This window comes from Leucopleurus acutus (genome assembly GCF_964270905.1).
Source record: "Leucopleurus acutus genome assembly, chromosome: 2".
NCBI lineage: Eukaryota > Metazoa > Chordata > Mammalia > Artiodactyla > Delphinidae > Leucopleurus > Leucopleurus acutus.
In genome coordinates, this window is record NC_139143.1 from 2,942,536 (window position 1) to 2,965,263 (window position 22,728).

The following is a 22,728-nucleotide window of genomic DNA, read 5'->3' on the forward strand; positions in this document are numbered from 1 at the left end:
CTTGGGTTCTTGGGTGAGAGACTCATCTTCCATAATGGAATTTTGGAAAACATATGCAAGTTTCTTCTTTTGTATTTTGTTTTTGACACCAGTTCTTAGTTTGGTCACATACTACTTGACACCCTATAGAAGACCTCCCATGATTTATAGTTTAATAGTATTATGTAGTGCTTTGCTTTCTCTTCCTTTTTTGTGTATGGCTAATAATACGTGGAACAATAAAAAAGATTGGATTTCATTCTTCGTTACATGCTTCTGATTAGACAGAATTATTTACAAAATATACAAAAAATGTTAAAGGATGATAGCATTACTGGGTTCCTAATAACTCCCACCAGAACCTTTAAAACATACTATTTGCTATTTGTCACTCTTATTCACGTTCCTGTAGAAGTTACTGGCATGTGGAGGAAACGTTGCATTAATGAGTTACTTTGGTCTTTTGAAGCTTATCTAGGGGGCTAATTGAATAGAAATAGATACTCAGTACTTTGTGAGAAATGAACATATTTTTGTGAAAGAAAGGCTGGAATAACATTCACATGTGATATGAATAACAGGTGCTCGGAACTCAGCCCCACAGATGGTTAATGAACAATTTAGGTTCCAACCAGGCTGGGGGAAAAGCACAAAAGAAATTACAACCTCAATTTTTAGTAATTATTTTTCCCAATCAAGGCAGTCTAACCACTTCCTTTTGGTGAATGTGGGCATTTAATCACCTTCATTACCCCACTGAACTCAGATACCACCACAGAGCACACTTACAGTGACTCACATGTACAAGGATACGTGTTTATAATGATAAAACATTATTTGCTAACTGATTTCAGAAAGGATTTGTAAATGATTGACAGATAACTAATGACTCCTAGGCATCTTTGCCAAAATCCAGAAAGCGTTCGGTAATGTCATCTGAGCCCGTACTGCATGAGGATGTTGAAGTTCAGTTAATGAATTACAGTCACTGTAAACTTCCTGAATACACTCTTCCAAGGCATTATGACATATCTGTTAGGAATGGATATTCTTGTAAAGTCGGATTTCTGGTCAGCACCGTGCATAAGCATATACCAGAAAGACCCTGTGGGTATGTTTATACTTGGACTTATTGAGAACAAGCACCCGAAATGACTCATCATTCAAATGGACCGATTGCAGCAGATACTGGGGAGTTTACAGAGGACTTAGAAGAAGAACCAGTTAGTTTTTGCCAAACCATGGCTCACTGGGGCGTTTTTGCTGATACCCTTTACTAACAATGCCATTTGTTACTGATTTCATTGAAGACCTGGGCTAGCACTGGCACTGAATAAATAAATAAATAAGTAATCAGCTTCTTTAACAACCCCCGAGCCCCAAATTATATAAGACGATGGGGTGGCAGATCTGGAAAAATAATGACTATGTAAAGATTTCTTTTCATTCTTTTTAATAACTGTGAGAAATGTGGCACCTGGCAGGAAAGATAAGTTACTTTTACACAGTACTATTATGGCCAGGTAAATATTACTCACTTTTTATAGCACTAATAATTAAACAGAGCCTTAGTCAATCTTTCAGCAATTGAAATATTTAAGACTTTATTCTTCTCTAGGCTTGTGTTGAGTTCCCCACGTTTATCACAGTCTGTGATTTGACTTACGGTTCATATCTTTATTTAGAGTAAATGAAATAAACTCAGTGCCATTTTGTTTCCATTTAAGGCCTTTTAAAACATTTAGGCAAATAACTAAATTATCTAAACTGTTTTTAAAAGAGGGATCTGTAGAGCATCCAAAGTGATTTCCCTAGGAGTTACATAGTAATTCTTTTCTAAAAAACATGGAGCCACAAAATATATCTCAGCCGTGCTTAATTCATGCAACTGAAGGTTATGTATTACCTGACATTATCTCGTAGGCCACATGAATAAAACACTTTTTCAAGTAATAAGTGTTCCTCTAGAATGGAATATTTTATATGGTTAAATCTTATATGGGGACATACAACTCAATCTTGATTACGTTTCAGTTATTCTAATAGACATCGTTCTATTGTTTTTTTTTGCCCTTTCAATCCTTTGTGAAAAAAAAATGTTTAATCAAAAATGATAAAGTAGAATTAAAAAATATCTATTCCTTAAACAGTTTCTCAACACAGCAATCTGTGATTAGTCAAAACATCAATCATCAATCTACTGACTGTAATAAAATAATGGCATAAATGCACATTACATTTTGGGGAAGGAAAGATAAAACCAAAAAAGGAAGGACTAATTGAAAGAAACCTGAAGATACTTAGAAAGGTCATCTTATACTATATGAAACTGAGAAAAACAAAAATGAGTTTCAAAGAGGTAGGCATACTTTCTACCTGTTATTTTTATTTCCATGAAAATAGCAAGTTATACCCTCAAGCATAATTTATTTGGATACTAATGTATTTTAGATTTTTCAAGTTCTTTTACATGTCCCAGAAAGCCACAAACCATCCAAATTTTCTATTTTACGCTAATAATTAAGAGAAAAAAGAGTTGATATTACAGGTAAATACAAAAATTGAAATTGTTGTGAGATTTCAATTATCTATTCTCTCTTTCATTAACTTCCTTTACCACCCAAATTTAAATGTGCTGTTTTTAAATTTAGTGACATTTTTGGCCTTTATTATGATCTTAAAGCTTTATTCATATTAATTATATAATATTAATATTAGAATAGATATGATATTTAGAACAGTTGTTACTAGATATGTGATTTTTGACTACTTTTTCGACCTCTCTTTACCTCTATAGCCTCATGTATCATTTCTCCATTTACTGAGCACATACTATATGCCAGGCACGCTGTGAAGTGCCTCACATATGCTCTATCATTTAATCCTAAAACTAATTATTATGAATTAAATGATATATATGCCTGGCACACAGCAGTTGTTCAATAAACATCAACTGACAATATTAGTATTGACGGCTGGGAAGATTTACACTAGGGAAAGGCAAAGACCTTTAAACACAGAATTGGTAATGCATGATGTCCTTAAATGATGTAAATATATATACATATCAACAAATCATAAGCGCAGATCCAATTCATCATGTCCCAAATGGAACTCATTATCTTTCATTTCAAATGCCATTTTTTTTTTTTTGGATGAATGACACCACCAAATGGCTAAATCGGAAATTTGGGTCCCATTCTAAAAATCTCCCTCTGATTTACTTGCTGTGTCTATTCAGTTGCCAGCTTAGTTCATTCTGTTTTAATAACATCCCTCCATGGCATCCCGTCCTCTGGTTCTGTCATCGCCTTGGCTTCCGACATCCACACTGGACAGCTCACGGGCTTTGAGGCAGAGGGACTTGAGGTCTGGTCTGGGCACATCTTTGATTAACATGGTGACCCTTGGTGAATTCTGTGTTCCCTTTAACTCTGTTTTCTCAGTGTGGGTGCAGCATGAACCACGACTCCTGAGATGGTGGGAAGGTTAGATGAGAACTCGCGGCGCAGGTGTAGCCTGATGACTGATACATACAGGTCCCTCATCATTTCTCCCTTTGATCCTTTCTGTCACCTCCCGAGGGTTCCTTGTCTTGCTTTGGCTTCTTCTAGGCTTTTCACACACTCCTGCTTAACGAATTTTAAAAAATTGAATAATGATTCTGCTGCTTAAAATTCTTCAGTGGTTTGCCATACTCTTTTTTTATATATATAAATGTATTTATTTTTGGCTGTGTTGGGTCTTCGTTGCTGCGTGCGGGCTTTCTCTAGTTGCGGCCGGGGGCGGGGGGGCTACTCATCGTTGAGGTGCGCAGGCTTCTCATTGCGGTGGCTTCTCTTGTTGCAGAGCACGGGCTCTAAGTGTGCGGGCTTCAGTATCTGTGGCTTGCGAGCTTTAGAGCGCAGGCTCAATAGTTACAGCACAGGGGCTTAGTTGCTCCGCGGCATGTGGGATCTTCCCGGACCAGGGATCGAACCCTTGTCCCCTGCACTGGCAGGCGGATTCTTAACCACTGCACCACCAAGGAAGCCCTGCCATACTCTTTAGGATAAAAAGTTCATACTGTTTAAGTTTATTACACAAGTCCCTTTAGGATCTGACCTTTTTTTTTTTAACTTCTCTGATCTATCTTCTCCCCCACTTTCTCATTCATTCTGTACTCTACCTATCAGAACTACTTGTCAAGTCTCAAAACATCACAGTGTTTCATGCCTCTCTCTGTTCACTCATCTCTTCGTTTGTTCATTTATCCATCCATCTGCTTCATCAGCTAAAAGGTACAAGAGGCTATAATGGTGCTGGGGATAAAGAGTCAACCTCACGAGGTTCGATTTGGTGGAAGAGAGAAAAGAGGAGAGTTCATTATCAGAGCTTAGGGTGCTGGGGGTACGCAGGTGTCCCTAATCCATCTTGGGAGAGATGAACAGCAAGCACCCTGGAGGAAGTGGGGAGGAAGTGGGGCTGGAGGATCCTTGAGGATCCAGAGTGAGCCGAGGGACAAGGGGGCTCCTGAGAGGAAGCAGTTCACACCAGCCATGGAAGCGTGAGATGTGGCGTGCTCGGGGCCCTAACCCCATTCCACGGGAGCAAAGCCTGGCCTGAGTTTAACATATGTCCTTGGAGCCTGGAAACATGCAAACAGAGAGAACGGCCAACAATTGGCGATGGCTGAATAAATGATACTATCTCCACTTCACTGGCTACAATGCAGCCATTGAAGAAAAAAAAAAGCTAAGCAGAGCCTTCACTGGATGGCTTGGAGGGATTCCTGTGAAGTATTTATGGCTGCATGGGCAAAGCAAGGTAATTGTATGCGTGGGAGAACGAAGCAAAAGAGAAGAAAAGATGATAGAGGCGTGTGATCACATTTATGCGTTTAGGTAAAAATCTGTGTACATGTAGATATGTAGACAAATAAAATAAAGAGATTAAAGCAACTTAGAAAATGCAGTCAAGTGTAAAGGGAAGATACACAAATCACCTGTAATCCTGACATCCTGAGATCTTAAAGCTCTGAAATATTTTCTTCTAATCTTTTCCTATGTATTTAAGGATTTAAATACAGACAAATTTGGTATCATATTGTATATATTGTTTTATGTTCTGCCCTTTAAAAAATTATTTATAACAACCCTTGCTTAATAGATATTACAACGTTTATTTCATTTTATTTATTTATTTTTTCCAGCATGTGGGATCTTAGTTCCCCAACCAAGGATCGAACACGTGCCCCCTGCATTAAGAGCATGGAGTCTTAACCACTGGACCACCAGGGAAGTCCCTATATTCTGCCCTTTTAAACATCTACGTTATATGATCATTATTTTTCCCTCCCATTATATTTTTTCTAAATCATGATTTTTAATTTCTGGCTGGGGTTCCTTTAGATTGCTCTTTTGTAATTTATCGTTCTCTTGTTGTTGGACATTCAGTGTTCATTCATTAATTTTCCTGATTTAAATAACATTGACCTTGTCACTTATTAGCTGTGTGACCATGGGCAGCTTAATCTTTTTGTGCCTCAGTAAAATGGAAATAGTAATAGTATAGGGTTGTTATAAAGAGCAAAATGGGGACTTCCCTGGTGGCGCAGTGGTTAAGACTCTGCGTTTCCAATGCAGGTGGCCCGGGTTTGATCCCTGGCCAGGGAACTAGATCCTGCATGCATGCTGCAACTAAGAGTCCGCATGCCACAACTAAGAGTCCGCATGCCACATGCCACAACTAAGGAGCCTGCCTGCCACAACTGAGGAGCCTGGCACAACCAAATAAATATTAAAAAAAAAAAGAGTAAAATGACTTAAAATGCATTTCCTTGTAAGTGAGGCTGGCACAAAGAAAGTACTCAATAAACACTCTTTGTTTTTTCATTTGTTTTTGTTTTATTTTCTTTTTCCTTTTTTAAAAGCTCTCTCTTTGGAAGCTGTCAGAAGCAGCATATGAAAATTTCTTCTCTTCTAGACTGAAGATGACAGTGCCTCCCTCAGACCACTGTGTGAATATTAAACAAAATGTTGCAAGTGGTTAATGTGATACCTGACACCCCACAGACCCATAGTCCACTTTCCCTGGGTGTTTTCAAGTCTCTATAAAATGTTCAGATGGTGCCCAGCGTATATTCTATTATATATTGTATGCTATGTTATTATCTATATTATATCTTATATATAGGACTTATGTCTCTGTACTGTGATGGCTTATTTTCTCTTTTGTTTGTGAAGAGGTGAGTCCTTTTTTTGTCTGTCCCCACCTCCCGACACAAGGATTATACGCTGTGGGCACTCAGTGAATGTCTGGGGAAGGAAGAGTATTGAGAAAGAAGATCTAAGATGAAGGTTATTTGAGAGAACGGGAAAGAAAAAAACAAAAGAAAAATGATCATGGGGGACTTCCCTGGTGGTGCAGTGGTTAAGAATCTGCCTGCCAATGCAGGAGACATGGGTTCAAGCCCTGGTCCAGGAAGATCCCACATGCTGCGGAGCAACTAAGCCAATGCGCCACAGCTACTGAGCCTGCGCTCTAGAGCCCATGAGCCACAACTACTGAGCCTGCATGCCACAACTACTGAGCCCGTGCGCCTAGAGCCCGTGCTCCACAACGAGAGGCCACTGCAATGAGAAGCCCGCGCACCTCAATGAAGAGTAGCCCCCGCTTGCCGCAACTAGAGAAAGTCCACACACAGCAAAAAAGACCCAACGCAGCCCCCCCAAAATTATAAATAAATTAATTAATTTAAAAATGATCATGGGAAGTGGGATTAAATGTTAGGGAAATGGAGAAGGTGAAAAAAGGGAAGATAGTGTGAAGATATGGTGAGGGTCTTGGTAGTGTGAACTGGGGCTGATCACTTGGGGAAAGAATCAAGAGTGAGGAAACTCTGGCTCGCAGGGTGCAGGGTTGGCTACAGTACACAATTAACCGCTAACTTTTGGGTCCCTGCTGTGTGGCAGGCACGGGGCTAAGTTGTAGTACAGGTTGTCTCACTGACTCATTTCAAGCACGTTGGGGACTTCCCTGGTGGTCCAGTGGGTAAGACTCTGCACTCCCAATGCAGGGGGCCCACGTTCGATCCCTGGTCAGGGAACTAGATCCCGCCTGCACGCTGCACTAAGAAGTCCGCGTGCCGCAACTAAAGATCCTGAACGCCACAATTAAGACCTGGCACAGCCAAAGTAAATAAATAATTTTTTAAAAAGCACCCTGTATTAGGTAAATGATTTTAATTCCTCCATGAGGGAAATATCTCCCAGAACTATTTTCAGAATGAGGGAACTGGGAATTCCCTAGTGGTCCAGTGGTTAGGACTCTGTGCTTTCACTGCCGAGGGCCTGGGTTCAGTCCCTGGTCGGGGAGCTAAGATCCATAAGCTGCGTGGCACAGCAAAAAAACAAATTAAAAATGAATGAGAAAACTGCCCAAATGTCCATCAGCAGATGAACGGATACAGCGAATGTGGTACATATATACAATGGAATATTACTCAACCATAACAAAGAATGAAATAATGCCATTTGCAGCAACATGGATGCAACTAGAGTTGTCATACTGAGTGAAGTGAGTCAGAAAGAGAAAGACAAATATCATATGGTATCACTTAAACGTGGAATCTAAAAAAAAAAGATACAAATGAACTTATTTACAAAACAGAAATAGACTCACAGACATAGAAAACAAACTTATGGTTACGAAAGGGGAAACGGGAGAGAGGGATAAATTAGGAGTTTGGGATTGACATATACACACTACTATATATAAAATAGATAACCAACAAGGACCTACTGTACAGCACAGGGAACTATACTCAGTATCTTGTAATAATCTATGAGGAAAAAGAATGTAAAAAAGAACATATATATATATATCTGAATCACTGTGCTGTGCACTTGACGCTAACACCACATTGTAAATACTTCAATGAAAGAAAAAAGAATGAGGAAACTGGGGGTTTGTGAAGCTAAATTATTTGCCCAGGGTCAACCAGCTAAGGAATGGAGGTGCGATTCGCAGGTCTGTCTGGCCCCAGAGCCTGGGCATTCATCGCTCTGCTTCCCCAATCCTTTATGGAGCTCGGACCAGACCTGGCTTCAGTGCTTCTCCAGTGAGGTCAAGTGTGTCCCGTCAGTCACCATGGTAAATTACACAGCCAGCCTGGCTCTCAGTATTCTTTTCCGTTAATAGTTTGGCATATGGTCGTTGACATTCTTATGGCGCTCCCCGGTGATCCGTGAAGAGACAGAGGCTTGTAGTAGGAAACCAAACGAAGGTCAGGATGTCCCCCGAGAGATGGCAGAAAGAGCCTGGTCTCAGAGGACCAAGTGGAAGGTACACTGTGGTCACGTCCCTCTGCATCCGTAGCCGTGCCGCTTGCCCTGCCTGGGTTATGAGTCATCAATGAAAAGACAAGAAAATTGAGTACAACGAGTAGACCCAGGACAGGAGGCGGTATTTTTCTGTACTCAGTGGTGGAGGGGTAGCACAGCGCTGGTTCAACAGACAGGGAGACATGAATAGCAAGACCAGAACCGATTTTAGTCTTGAACAGGGATATGAACCTGGGAGCCTTCAACACTTGAGAAGTTAACGGCTAAAACACTTGAGAATATATTTTTTAAAATCCCAAACATGCGAGCTTCAAGAAAGCCACAGCTAAGATGCCAGAAATGAAAAAATCGCTTAAAAAAAAAAAAAGACCAGAGCTTTTAGTCTGAGGGCACCAGGCTTTCTAGCTGCATTTCGGTCCATTTTGATAGGGTAATTGCAGCAGAACCAGAAATAACTACACATCCCTCCTGGCCCTGATTCTGCATCTCTTAGTTCTGAGTTCTGAGTTGGACATACAATTTTTAGGGGCTTATCAGAGCTTGCAGTGCTCCCATTTCTGATATGATTGGAGTTTAGATTCTTGCAAAGAGGCTACCGAACTGGAGGAAAATTTGAGGAATGTTTTCCCCTTTTCGTTTAGTTCATCAGAAATAAAGACACTTTTACGTTCTCCCAAATTTAGTTTCAGGAACGGGTTACCATGGTTGGTTTGGGTTGCCTGACGCTAATCACTGAGATTTGGGGTGTCAATGAGAGCGAATGATTTGAACAATTAACGTTGATTTTCTTTTCATAATAATGACTAAGTTCCATACTTCGTAATGTGGGATGGATGCCGGGTTTTACTTCCAATTTGACTGTCTTATAAACTTGAGGCATTTGACGAATATTTTAAAGTGATTTTGGCCTGCACCATGGATAAAGGCCACACTTCTGTAGTCTGTACGGCCCCAAGTATTTTTTAAAAATAATTTTTATTGGAGTATGGTTGGTTTACAATGTTGTGTTAGTTTCAGGTGTACAACAAAGTGAACCAGTTATACGTATACATATATCCACTCTTTTTTAGATTCTTTTCCCATATAGGTCATTACAGAGTATTGAGTAGAGTTCTCTGTACTATGCAGTAGGTCCTTGTTGGTCATCTGTTTTATTTATATATATATAGTAGTGTGTATATCTCAATCCCAATCTCCCAGTTTATCCCTCCCCCACCAAATATTTTTCATACAAAGTTTATTGAAGGGATGTTAAAAATCATCTTTTATGTAAGTAAAAGAATAGGCCATTCTTACAATTAAAACAATAGATGAAAATATATCCTGGATCGATCATTAAGCAACTCATATCTCTCCCCCAATCCCTCCCCTTCTCACTCTCTTTCTCCAGGTCTATCTCTAGGTTATTTTAGTTTAGTTTAGTTTTTTATTTTTAAAAAGTATTTTTCATTTACCTTTGCATTAGCACTTAAAATACACACTTCTATTTCAAAATGCCATTTAAAAATTATTCTACTATAACAGCAGCAAACTATAATTCTGCAACTACAAAAGAGCTAAACGGGGATCTACTGTTAAGTTATTCTCCTGTTTACAGCTATGATTCTGAAACAGATACTACTTCAAAGCAGCTGTTACCAGCTCTTTAGGTTTGGTTTAAAAACACACACATAGTTGCCGGGAGGTTTATAATGTTGTATTCCGTGCACTGCTCTGAAAGCGTTCTTCAACAGCCAGCCAGCCCTTACAAACAGTATTCAGTCCACAAGGCAGTCAGAAAGAGTTAAATTAAGTGGGGTAGATAGGACTCCTCCATTACATCAAAAGCATATGACATTCTGCAGCAACTGGGAGCATGTTGTTCTCTTCACAACTAATTTTATCAGAAGAGTTTAAGAAGGTGGACATTGTTCGACTATCAAGTGCAATTAAAAGTGACATGTTTTTGTGTTCATCTGACTCCCCTGAATGACCTAGCTAGTAAACTAGTCACCAGGCAAATCAAGCCTGCAAGAAAGGGAGCCGATATTCCAATTACCACGTTATTGTCCGACCCACAGAATTTATTTTCAACATAAACGTATAACCTCAATATGAGATGTCTAACTAAAGCAAGCACCACCACCGAGAACAAGACAGCATCTCCTCTTCTAAGGTTTAGGTTTTGCTCAGAATTCTCAATACATGGAATAGCCCATACCAAGAGCCGTCGCTCCCACAACAAAGGCTTGGGCTGCCGCGCGCATGTGGATCAGGTGAACAGACATTTAGTGTTGCCCCTGCTCTTCAATTTATATAATCCATATGCAACGATTGCTGCAAAACCTGCCATTCCAATGGGGACAAATGGTGCCTCTCTAGCTTTTCGGATAAGTTTAGATCCCTGATCTTCATCATATGAAGAAAGAGAAACATATGTGTCACTTGACATAGTGATTGAAGCATCTTCAGACAATGACAAAATGTCGCAGGCTCCAATCGGCTTCTCTCTAGATTATTTTAAAAAGGCATTGCTTTCCCCTTGGTTTAGTGAAGCTGCAAGTAATAGAAAGCCCAGCCTGAACTGCTTCAAGAATAAGGAAAATATCGTCTCTCTCCCATCATAAGAGAGTCAGCGATGGGGCCACTCCAGGGCTGGGTCACTCATGGCTCGGTGATGTCACCAGGGCCCCGGTTCTCTCTGTCTCCGCCGTTGCCAAATGATGCCCTCTCCTCTGGTAGCTTCATTGTTGCCAGGAGGGGCACAGCCATCCCGGGAATCACACTGGACAAAAAAACAAGATCCAGTGCATGAGATGAGGGTGTCCTGTTTTCTAGCTTTCCATCAGGAAAGAAATCCTCCCAGTAACGTGCCAGCAGATTCCCCTCCATGTTGTGGGTGAGATCCTGGTCACAAGCCCGTCCCTAAACCCGCCCCTGGTGGCGTGGCCATGAGAATATTCAGGACTTAGCCTTGAGCTGAGCTCACAATGGGGTCACTTTTCCAGTGGGGAGAAATGAAGGTTCTGTTGACAAGGAAGCAGGAGAGAATGGACAGGGTAAGCAACACATACTGTCAGCCCTGTCCCTGAAGTTTTGTTCTCTTCCTACCTTCTTGAGCACCTGTGCACACTAGCCACCATTAATTTCACATATATAGGCAAGACACAGTTTGCAAAGGGAGAATGGAACAGTCTGTGGGGTGGCGGGGGGAGGGGGTGGGGATGTAACACTGTGACTCAGAAAGGAGGTGGGAGACGTGCCCATGGATCAGCGACGCGGGTTACCGAGTAGGTCACACTAACTGACACACCACCATTTCCTACCCCACTGAATTAAGATCGGATGTCCAAGAGGTACGAGCCTTGAGAACCAAAGATGAGCTTCAGGCCATACAGAAGCTTGGACGTTTCCTGTTTCCCCTGGGATTTTTATGTTGGTGATACAGAGCTGTAGAATTTGCCATCAATTCACTGACTTGGGCAGTCATTATCAGGATGTACAGCTACTGTGCAGAACAAAAACAAAATTGGGCTCATGGAAACATCCACCGGGAGGCTGGCAGAGAGTAGACCAAAATGTACGTGGTGCCTTTATAGAAATGATCTCACTTGAGGATTCCTGTCCTATCTTCTATCTCACTCATTATAGCAAACATTCGAGTACTAATTACTATGTCCAGACACTGGTACATACACTTTATATCAATTATGTGTTCAACAGCCCTGCGAGGTAAGAGCCACAATCATTCCCATTCTAAAGACCAAGACTGACCCACGGTGAGCTTGTGTGATTTGCACAAGGTTGAAGAGATTGTAAATGAGAGGAACTGTGATCCCGTGGTTTTTGCACTGAGCCACGACACCCACTGTCTCTTTAGGAGGCTTGAACCTGCCACTGATGCCACTTGGATAAGTTTTTGTCTTATCAGGGATTTCATTTAACCTCAATACAGGAGAATATTAAAACATGCTTTGACCATTTGCTTCCTCACTAGCGCTTTATTTGTTGTTTTGTTTTCTGTCTTTTTCTTCTTTTTTTAATGATTGTTTTGCATCTCACAACATCTCCTAAGTTTAAGTTGAAAATCCAGAGAGACTTTGGTTAACACCTCTAATAAATATAGAGCTAGAAATCAGACATTTTATTGGGCTGGCCAAAAAGTTCGTTTGAGGTTTTCTGTAACATCTTATGGAAAAACCCAAACGAACTTTTTGGCCAAGCCAATGTGTGTGTGTGTGTGTGTGTGTGTGTGTGTGTGTGTGATAAGAAATAACCTTAGAGGCAATGTTGATTATATTTGAATGCTTAAGTCACCATTTTCCTAGAACACCCTTAAAACCCATACCTAGGGCTTTTATTCTTGTATTGTAAAGATGTTTAATTAGAAAAGGTCAATCTTGGACTTCCTTGGTGGCGCAGTGGTTGGGAATCTGCCTGCCAATGCAGGGGACACGGGTTCGGGCCCTGGTTCGGGAAGATCCCACATGCGCCGAGCAACTGGGCCCCTGCACCACAATTACTGAGCCTGCGCTCTTGAGCCCGCGAGCCACAACTACTGAGCCCGTGTGCCACAACTACTGAAGCCCGCGCGCCTAGAGCCCGTGCTCCGCAGCAAGAGAAGCCAACGCAATGAGAAGCCCGCGCACCACAACGAAGAGTAGCCCCGGCTCGCCTCAACTAGAGGAAGCTCACGTGCAGCAACAAAGCCCCAGTGCGGCCACCAGTGCAGCCATAAATAAATAGATAGATAGAAAAATAAATAAATAAATTTATTTAAAAAAAGAAAAAGAAAAGGTCAATCTTAATATCTAAATGACCTAGCAATAAAACTGAGCCAGAGCATGGGACTTGTGGCAGGTAGTCCAAAAACTCTGGAAATAATGCAGATCAAACTTCTGCAAAGGTCATTGAATATAGACCTACCTTGCTTTATATGATAGGTTTGTTTTTAAAACATTTAGACATAAATCAAATTTAGCAAAATAAAAATAGCGTACTTGCTGTTCAGTGCAAATCTGTGTTCCTTTCATAAGATGGAAACTCTTTCTGCAGCGTTGATATCTGCTTTCCAATCGATGCGTTCAGACGTTTGCAGTGTCGGGCATCAGGTCTGCGGTGTAGACACTTTCTCCTCTTCTCTTCTCCCATGTTCCATCTGTCTCAACTCTCTTCTTTCCTCAGTCCCTCGCTCAGTCACACAGAGTACCTCTCTAAACTCCCTTAAGATTGAGAGCCACAAATCTGACCACTGGGCAATAGTTTTTAAAAATCTGAGCAACAATGAAAGTGATCCTGCAGTCACATCCTACTTCCTTGCCCCCAGGTTACTCTGTCCACGCCATGGTCAGGATCTAGACTGGCTGGCTGGATTCCAAGCAGCTACACAAAGTTCCAGCGGTTGGGCTGATTTTTTTTTTAAGTTCCATCATCCATCCTTCAGCATTATTAAAATCAAATTAATAGGCAGTACTGAGAACTTACGAGATCCTCCCAGAGCTGTCCTGGGCTTTGTTGGGGAAACACTGAGCCGGAATAAGAGAGCAGCAGACTTTGGACCTGTAGGATCGTCACAGTTTTGTTCCTTACTTGGGTTTGGAGTGTTTTTAGGACACAATGTCCCCTGCGTGTCCACAAAGAAGGTACATTCCTAGTACCAAATGGGGAAGAGGGTGCTCCTTTGGAGTTAACAAAGTGTGTGTGTGTGTGTGTGTCCCCGTCCAGAGGCAGTAAAGTGCTGGAGCTGGTACTCGGCTCCCAAGGCCAATGGCATTGATATACACTCAGCTGTGCCAGATGACCTTGGGCAAGTTAACCCCTCAGTGCCTCAATTTCTTCATCGGTACAAGAAGGATCGTCATTGTACCTATGTCCTAAGATTGTTGTGCGGATTAAATGGGTTAATTACACCAAAAGTCTGACACACAGTAACAACAAATGTTGGTTATTACTTATTCCCCATTGTTTGCAAACCACGTAGATCTTCCAAGGTGAACATTTTTGACTAGAGCTAGAAAATTATTAAATATATTTTTAATAACTTTATTTATTTATTTTTTATTTTTGGCTGCTCTGGGTCTTTATTGCTGCACGTGGGCTTTCTCTAGTTGCGGGGAGCGGGGGCTACTCTTTGTTGCAGTGCGCGGGCTTCTCATCGCAGTGGCTTCTCTTGTCGCGGAGCACAGGCTCTAGGCACGCGGGTTTCAGTAGTTGTGGCTCGTGGGCTTAGTTGCTCCACAGCATGTGGGATCTTCTCGGACCAGGGCTCGAACCCGTGACCCCTTCGTTGGCTGGTGGATTCTTAACCACTGCGCCACCAGGGAAGTCCAAGAAAATTATTAAATATTGATTGGAATTGATTCCAACCATAATTTATTCATCTTAAACCTACGTATGAAAGAAACCCCCTTAATGTCTGCTTGGGAAAAGTTCTGGGAATTGTCATTGTGGTCAAAGCTGCTTTCTAGACCTTCTTTTGATATCAAAGTTGCTATGGCATAAATGGAATACGGAGAGCAGTCTGGTGAAGTGCGGCAGTGTGTACTCAGATGTTCCTTTTCTTTTTGCGTTGTTGGGGGGAAGAGGGGTGTCACTGATTTTGCTGACCTGGCCTCAGCTTGTGAGAACTTGGTGAGATTGGCAAAGCACAGATGGCATCCTCATGTACCCTGGCCTACATGTCTATTTCCCATCTACACGTGCTGGTGTCACATTTTCCATAGAAAGTATCCATCCATTCATTATTTGTTCAGTGAAAGTGTGTGAGGTTCGCCCACATTTGAAAGTGAAAGGCAAAAGGCAGAAAATAAAGAAATACTTGCATGTGTGAAATGAGTTAGGGGATTAAATTTCTTTTTCTTTTTTTGAAGAGTGGGTTTCCAAACAATTTGATAATGAATTAGGTATTCCTGGCTTTATCTTATTTGATATCGGTAAAAGCATGAGCAAAATTTGGCCCAATTTAGGAATCCACGGTACCTTGTACGTCGTCTTAAGCCTCAGTTGATGACTGTCATTGCCCTGGAAGGTGGCTGGACAATTCTGATTTACTGCAAGGATCTGCCTCAGTCCTAAAGTCACTAAGAGATGCAAAAGACCTATTGTGTTGATAACTTTTGAAGTTCTATGTGAACTGCTATTGTGTTAACACCTTCTAAATATTTTATTAGATACTTTCAAACATGCTTTAAATGCAGCTTCTTAAAAAAAACAGTGTTCAAAAACATTTATGAATGCTGATCTAAACATCTAAAGACACTTAATTGAATTTGCCGTAAAATTGGGAATCTGAAAACAAATTCTCTTTTGTTATATCCAAACACTGGAGAGTGGGATTTCAAGAGCTTAAGTTTGAATTTTCTGTGATGATGTTTTTTCTTTTATTCAACTTTAGTTATCTCATCTGTACAAACGGGTTACAATTATAAATCTGTCTCAGACTCCTGGAAGGGCTGATAGAAATGATTCCAGAGCCCTTTATGGAACTTTTCTACATTCACCATAAAAGTTATACTTTATAACTTTAGGGAATTTTTCTTAACAGCTCGTATAATCTACAATCTATATTAAATATTTTATTCTTCTTAGCTTAGCTTAAAATATAACTCTGTAGCTAGAGACACACACTTGTACGTGTGTGTGTGTGTGTGTGTGTGTGTGTGTATCAAAAACACAAAGTACTATCTTGGAATTTTAAAATCTTATCACTTTAAAAGCTAGCTACTGTTTAATTCCATTTTATTTTATTTTTTTAAATTGAAGTACAGTTAATTTACAAGTTTAGTTTACAAGTGTTAGTTTCAAGTGTACAGAAAAGTGATTCAGTTTTATATATATATGTGTATATATATATATATATATATATATACTTTTCCAGATTCTTTTCTATTATAGGTTATTACAAGATATTGAGTAGAGTTCCCTGTGCTGTACAGTAGGTCTTTGTTGTTTATCTATTTTGTATATAGTAGTGTGTATCTGTTAATCCCAAACTCCTAATTTATCCCTCTATCCACCACTATCCCTCCCCCCACCCCCAATATCCCCTTTGGTAATCATAAGTTTGTTTTCTATGTCTGTCTGTCTGTTTCTGTTTTATAAATAAGTTTCTTTGTATCATTTTTTTTAGATTCCACATATAAGTGATATCATATGATATGGTGTTTAATTTTTATCATTGCGTTTCTATTTTAAATTACGGAACGTAAACCTCACCTGATGTCACTTGGGATGATTTTTGATTTGGCATGCATACACACACACACACACACACACTCTCACATATCTACACATATACATGTACACAGTTACACACATATATGTATACATATATATTTATACACATATATGTGTGTGTGTGTATGTATGTATATATATATATATATATACACACATTATACTTTCTTCTGAGTTGTGATCTAGGGAGCCTGAAAGATTGCCAATCTTTAGATCGCCAAGATCTTAACACTTCTACTCCATTCACTTCATCTCCCATTGTACCACGAGGAAAGCACCAATAGTATTACCTTCCCTTAATGAGATAGAATAACTCGGGCCTGAGTGCTTGTGTTGTGAAAGCCAGAGCAACAAATCAATGGCGGGGCTGCGGTTGTGTAAGTGGTGACCCACGGGGGTCGGGAGGGCCTGGCCCCGCTCAGCCCCCCCACTGGTCCTGGATGATACTACCCACAGGTGGATGGCCTCCCTGAGAAGCCTGACCTTGATTCTGCTGCATTTTTACACTGGCTTAACGTTAAAAACCTGGTTATTATTCTCTTCCCTTGTTTCACATCTGAAAACCAGCAAATGTAGGTCCTCTCCTAACTCCTTTCAAAGAGCAAACAACTCCCGTCACACCTGTGATGCCAGAACGTTAACCCCAAATTCCTCTGTACCAGCAATACATTGAAACGATTCAACTTCTCTCTTCGTAGAAGCATCATTTTTGTACCCCTGACTTGAATCTTGTTCAAGGTACTTCTGAATAGCAGGCGAGACCTCTCTGATTTGTTAAGGATAACTTCAGAATCCCAGAGTCCCCGAATCATTTTATCATGAGGCTAGGTGGGCATTCCATTCGGTGACGCCGGGTTTAAGATTCCCCCTTTTTCTTTTTGTACCTTTGAAAGAAACCACAGGGAATTCCCTGGGGGCCCATGGTTAGGACTCCACGTTTTCACTGCCCAAGGCTGGGGTTCGATCCCTGGTTGGGGAACTAAGAGACCGCGAACAAGAGAAGACCACTGTACCTGTGCTTCTCCTCAGGAAGCAAGCGAGTCTTTTGCATCTGGGACCAGCCAACAGCAAGGCCCATTTTCTCCCTGAGACGTGGCCGAGCTACAGCTGCCCGTCCAGAAGTTAAAGCTCAGCCCGGCTGCCTGTGTTTCAATCTTTACAGTATCTTGATTTGGACCTGATTAGTCAAAGGAGAGAAAGAGATAAAATATCTAGAATGTTTAAGCTACTGGGGAATAAGCACTTTGGGGATAGATAGAGAAAAAAGCCTAGTATTTTCAATAAATGGCATAGTAGTATGTAAATATATTTAGAATCTTAAGGTCAAAGATGTTTTGTTATTTTTAGAAACGGACAAATGTATTAGGCATAATTAAATTTGCTCATAAATGATTATTTCTGATTTATTTTAAAATGAAAGTTTGAAAGAATAATCCAGGACAAAAAAATCCTCCATTTCTTCTATCTCTCAACCATTCTGTCTCATATTTTTGACATAATAGAGGAAGCACCCTGCATTCTCCTCTTCCAAATGTTTCTGGTTCTTTTCTCCTAGGTTTCACACTGCTCATCACTTTCTAGCCCTGTTTTCTCAAGCTTTGGAGGGTTTTTTGTGGGGGGTTTTTGTTTGTTTTTTTGACAGAGTTTGGTAGCCTTGCTTTAGTGCCAATAGTAAGCAAAAGAGAGTTTGAAATCTTCAAAAGAAAAGTTTTCCATTTATAAGAACTAATGACCAAGCTGCCGCTGTTTAGGTGTTTCCTCTTTGGTAGGAATGGATGTCTACTGGGTACCTGCTCTTTGCCAGGCATTGTGTGAAGTGTGGTGAACAGACCAACACCAAGATGCCCTGGAGGCATCCATGACAACATCGCCCTGACCAGCCATTCTTATAGCTTATCACCTCCAAAAAGCACCACAATAAAAGTCTCTGCACTTTAAAAAAGATTAAATCCTCTTTCATTTACTTACTTTTCATATTTAAGGGAACTACAAACACTTAGACAGTGGTATGTGGTTATAGAAGTGGATATGACTTATATTTTCAAATAGAGAAGACTGATGACTCAGCTTCTCTTATCAAAGTGTTATCAAGCATCCTCTAGCCTGTTGGTCCTTTTTGTGGAAAATACAGTAGACGCCTAAGACGTTAACCTTGCCCTCAAGGAACTTACAGCATTTGAAGAGAGTCTACTTGTTTGCTTTTGTTTTGGGGGTGGGGGAAGGGAGTTTGCTTTGGTATTTTGCTAAACTAGTTAATTCCTTTTTCACCTGGTCAGTGAGAAAAATAAAATATAAGTGCTATATCCAAGTATAGCATTTAAGTACTCTGAGATCTCTGGTTTCTGATTCTCTTGGCTTTGAAAGTATAGTAAGATAATTCTTCTTATAAATAATCATAAATGCAGACCTCTTTCGTACCATATGGACATTAGAAAATATTTATAAAAATTTATACAATGCCCACATCCAATTTTTATTATTCAGTTGCCTGGGTTTTATAAATCTTAAATGTGAGTGTTAGAATAGATCCATATGGTCTTTTAATTAATCTTCCACCATTTCCAACTGCATTTTCTTTATCTGTTTGAATCTAAATATTCTTTTTCAATCAGTTACATGCTTTGTACCTTTAATCGGCAATCCCCGACCAGCTGAGTTTACACCAGTGTAGCCTGCAGAGCTCTTCACCAAACACACATTACCGGGCACCTTTTGAATGACACCCGCTGGCTGGAGTGCTGGGGATAAGAAGAGCAAGGGGACAGTTCATGGTCACGTGGGAGACAAAAATATATTGTGATAAGAGCTGCCACCATATTACCTATGGGCTTCAGAGGGTCCCAGTAACTGGTATTGGGAGACTTGAGATGTCGTCTTAGTTTGAGAAATAAAACTTACTGCTCAGAAATTATATTCGTTGGGACTTCCCTGGTGGTGCAGTGGATAAGACTCTGAGCTCGATAAGACTCCGGGTCCAATCCCTGGTCAGGGAACTAGATCCCACATGCATGCTGCAACTAAGAGTTCGCATGCCACAACTAAGGAGCCCACGTGCCGCAACTAAGACCTGGTGCAGCCAAATAAATATTTTAAAAAAAGAAATTATATTCCTCTTCCTAAATTATTCTGAAGGGGCCGTTCTTGCACACTCTTCGTTTGCGGTGTTAGTATTTGGCCCTTCCCATAACAAGACAAGAGGTTGATTGGAACAGAAATGATCAAAGTGAAAAGGAGCTTTTCTGTTGTTTGTGGTTGGGGGCAGGGTGGGTGGGTCTTGTTCTCCAGAGATCTCTCCATCCTTGGGACAATCGTCGATGGGTAGACATTTCTGGGTCACCAGCAGCTGAGCCTGTGAGAGCAAAGATGAGAATCTTGAATGGAACTGAGAGTTTTTGCACTTAAGGGAGTGTGGGTCCTGGGCAGTTGAGTCAGAAAGGCTTTTTCTTCAACTTTTGGCTTTAATTGGGGGCAAGCCTTGGGGCTAAAGGCACAGTGAGAGCTGTCTGCCAGACTTTTTTTTTTAAATCAATCGGACACATTGTTTGTTCCTCTGGGTTTGATAGACGTGTTGTAATAAGGTCCTGAACTGCTTGCTACCTCTTTATGTACCTTCTGTCTAAAGGCTTGTTACTATTGTGACCTATATTCAGGGAACCACAAACAATGGGTTTAACCATTAACTTTCAAACCACCTTTAAATGAATTCTTTTATAAGATGAGAATTATATGGGTTTCCACTGGTTGCTTAGAGGAAAGAAGAAAAGGACTCAGGTTGAAGCAGGTTATTAAGGACCTGGGGAGTTGGTTAGGATTCCCCTAGATGGGGCAGAGAACTTGCCTTGGCCTACCATGTCAGATAACACTGTTTAGCTGACAATTCAGTGTCCCTGAAAATCATAAGACTTTGTGAAGTTGGTCTGCCTGTGAGTAAAATTGAATTGTAGCAATATCTTGTATTCATTGAGTTAAACCTCACTGTCTATGCCAATACTTAGTGTCCATTAAGGTACAATTTGATGTTAGTTATCTATTTTCAGGGCCTTTCCTGGTGAACCTTGGGAAAATTACAGGCTACAAAGAATACATTGTTTTCTCAAGTGATAGGAAACACTGAAATCCTGTCCCTTTAGGTTCATAATTATCTCTATGAATTTTCTATTTTTAATCGAACAGCAATCCAAAGAAAGGGTAGCTTCCAGAAAACTATACAATCCAGTAGTGCCTGATGTTTCATGTAAAATAAAAGGACCATCCCTTTGGAGTGGGGAAACTGACCTTATTTGGATGGCTTATGAAATACCATCAGTAACATAGGAGCCCATTTGGGGTCTTCCATAGTTTCTATGTTTTTGCTTTTTAAATGGGGTGTAATTTACACATGCTGCTTTGGACCTGTTGAATTTATGCCATAGTGTAGGATTTTTTTTTTCCCCATAACATTAGAAAAGCCTTTTCTTGTCCTTCTGGTAGATTAATTATTTTTCAGAATCTATCTCTGGGCTGCTTTAACCTGCTGGCCCCAATTTTCAGATCAAGAAACAGAAACACAGCGAGGCCAGGTGATGGGTTCAGCACAGTGCAGGAATCAGCAAAAGCCAGCCTCGTGGTTCCAATCCTGAGTTCACTGCCTGAGTCATCAGGCAGTTCCCAAGTGACTACTTTATTTATTTATTTTTCATTTATTTATTTATTTTTGGCTGCGTTGGGTCTCTGTTGCTGCATGCAGGCTTTCCCTAGTTGCGGCGAGCGGGGGTTACTCTTCGTTGAGGTGCGCGGGCTCTAGGCGAGCGGGCTTCAGTAGTTGTGGCACACAGGCTCAGTAGTTGTGGTGAGCGGGCTCGCAGGCTCTAGAGCACAGGCTCAGCAGTTGTGGTGCACGGGCTTTGTTGCTCCGCGGCATGTGGGATCTTCCCGGACCGGGGCTTGGACCCGTGTCCCCTGTATTGGCAGGCGAATTCTTAACCACTGCGCCACCAGGGAAGTCCCCTGAGTAACTACTTGAGCGTCAATTCTCTGATTCACAAACGTACAGGCTGCTTCTGATTAAATTACTTAATCTGCTTCATCAATGCTTTGACAAATTTATTGTCTATTCTCTCATTTAGCAATTAATTACATAATGTGGCAGGTTTTTCCTGTCGGTATTTTGTATTGTTATTTAATCTTTTTTCTCTCCAACTTTATTGTGTTGTTATTTATTCGTGTACACTTAAATTTGTATTCCTTAAGAAAGACTGTGCCATTTGTGAATTTCCCAAGGAAAAGAACTGGCACCTATAATTCTTTGCAGCCTCTCAAAGGCATGAGGCCTTGCATACAGATTGCTGGAATTTGAATTGATCTCATTTTCATTAGATAAAACATCGTTTTAGGTTTTGAAGCGCTTCTCTGCTGGTATTAATTGATGTATTACTGAAGTAGAGCTCTTTATTACCTGGTTAGTATCAAAGTAACCGAAAAATACCTTTAAGTCATTGGATGCTGAAAATGTATTTGTTCATAAGTACAAGTGCCACAGTGTCTGAAGTTCCCAGCCTGCTGTGAAATTAACAAACAATTCCCACAAGGACCTATATAAAAGTCAAGGGTACAACACACCAACCCATTATGATTTTAGTGTGTAGGCAATGCTATGGGCAGGTTTTCAGTGGGTACAAGGCACTGGGATGGGAAACTGAGTCAATGTGCGCTTTATAATACTGTTATTATTATCATCATTATTGATAATTGTGAGACTAGACGTTTCTTGATCATCATCATATGATATTCAAAAGTGTTAATTAATCCTCACGACATCGCAACATCCTTATGAAGTAAGTTCCGTTATGACCATATTTTATATATGAGGAAACTGGAGCTCAGAGATGCTGAGCAACTTGCCTAAGGTCACACAGCCAGTGACTGACATGGTTAGCAATCAGGTGGCCTGGGTCCAGGACCTGAGCTGAGAAGAACAGTACTGGGGTGAGGATGGGGTGACAGAGGAGGCTGACTGTGCAGATGAGACTTGGCCTGCCCTCGATTTCCTTAGAATTTTCTCTAAGGTAGAATCTTTGTCTATGATGTATCTCCCCAGGGTCGGCCTAAAGACACATGAAGCCAGTGGAGAGAGGAAATCAGTCTTTGTAGAAGGTATTTTTTATCATCAGCAGCAAAGTTCCTGCTGCTTGGAGGAGGGCAGTAAATACACACAGGAGGAGACTGGATCCCA

The 22,728-nt window shown here is 40.8% G+C and overlaps 1 pseudogene across 1 annotated transcript; it reads right to left on the bottom strand.

The window, feature by feature from the left end:
- Positions 1 to 10,480: 10,480 nt before the first annotated feature.
- LOC309957579 (HIG1 domain family member 1A, mitochondrial-like) lies at positions 10,481 to 13,700 on the bottom strand (annotated as a pseudogene). The gene is made up of 2 exons (XR_014327216.1): positions 13,283 to 13,700; positions 10,481 to 11,067 (listed from the first exon to the last, which is right to left on the bottom strand). The product of XR_014327216.1 is annotated as an HIG1 domain family member 1A, mitochondrial-like (transcript).
- Between the last annotated feature and the right edge of the window lie 9,028 nt (positions 13,701 to 22,728).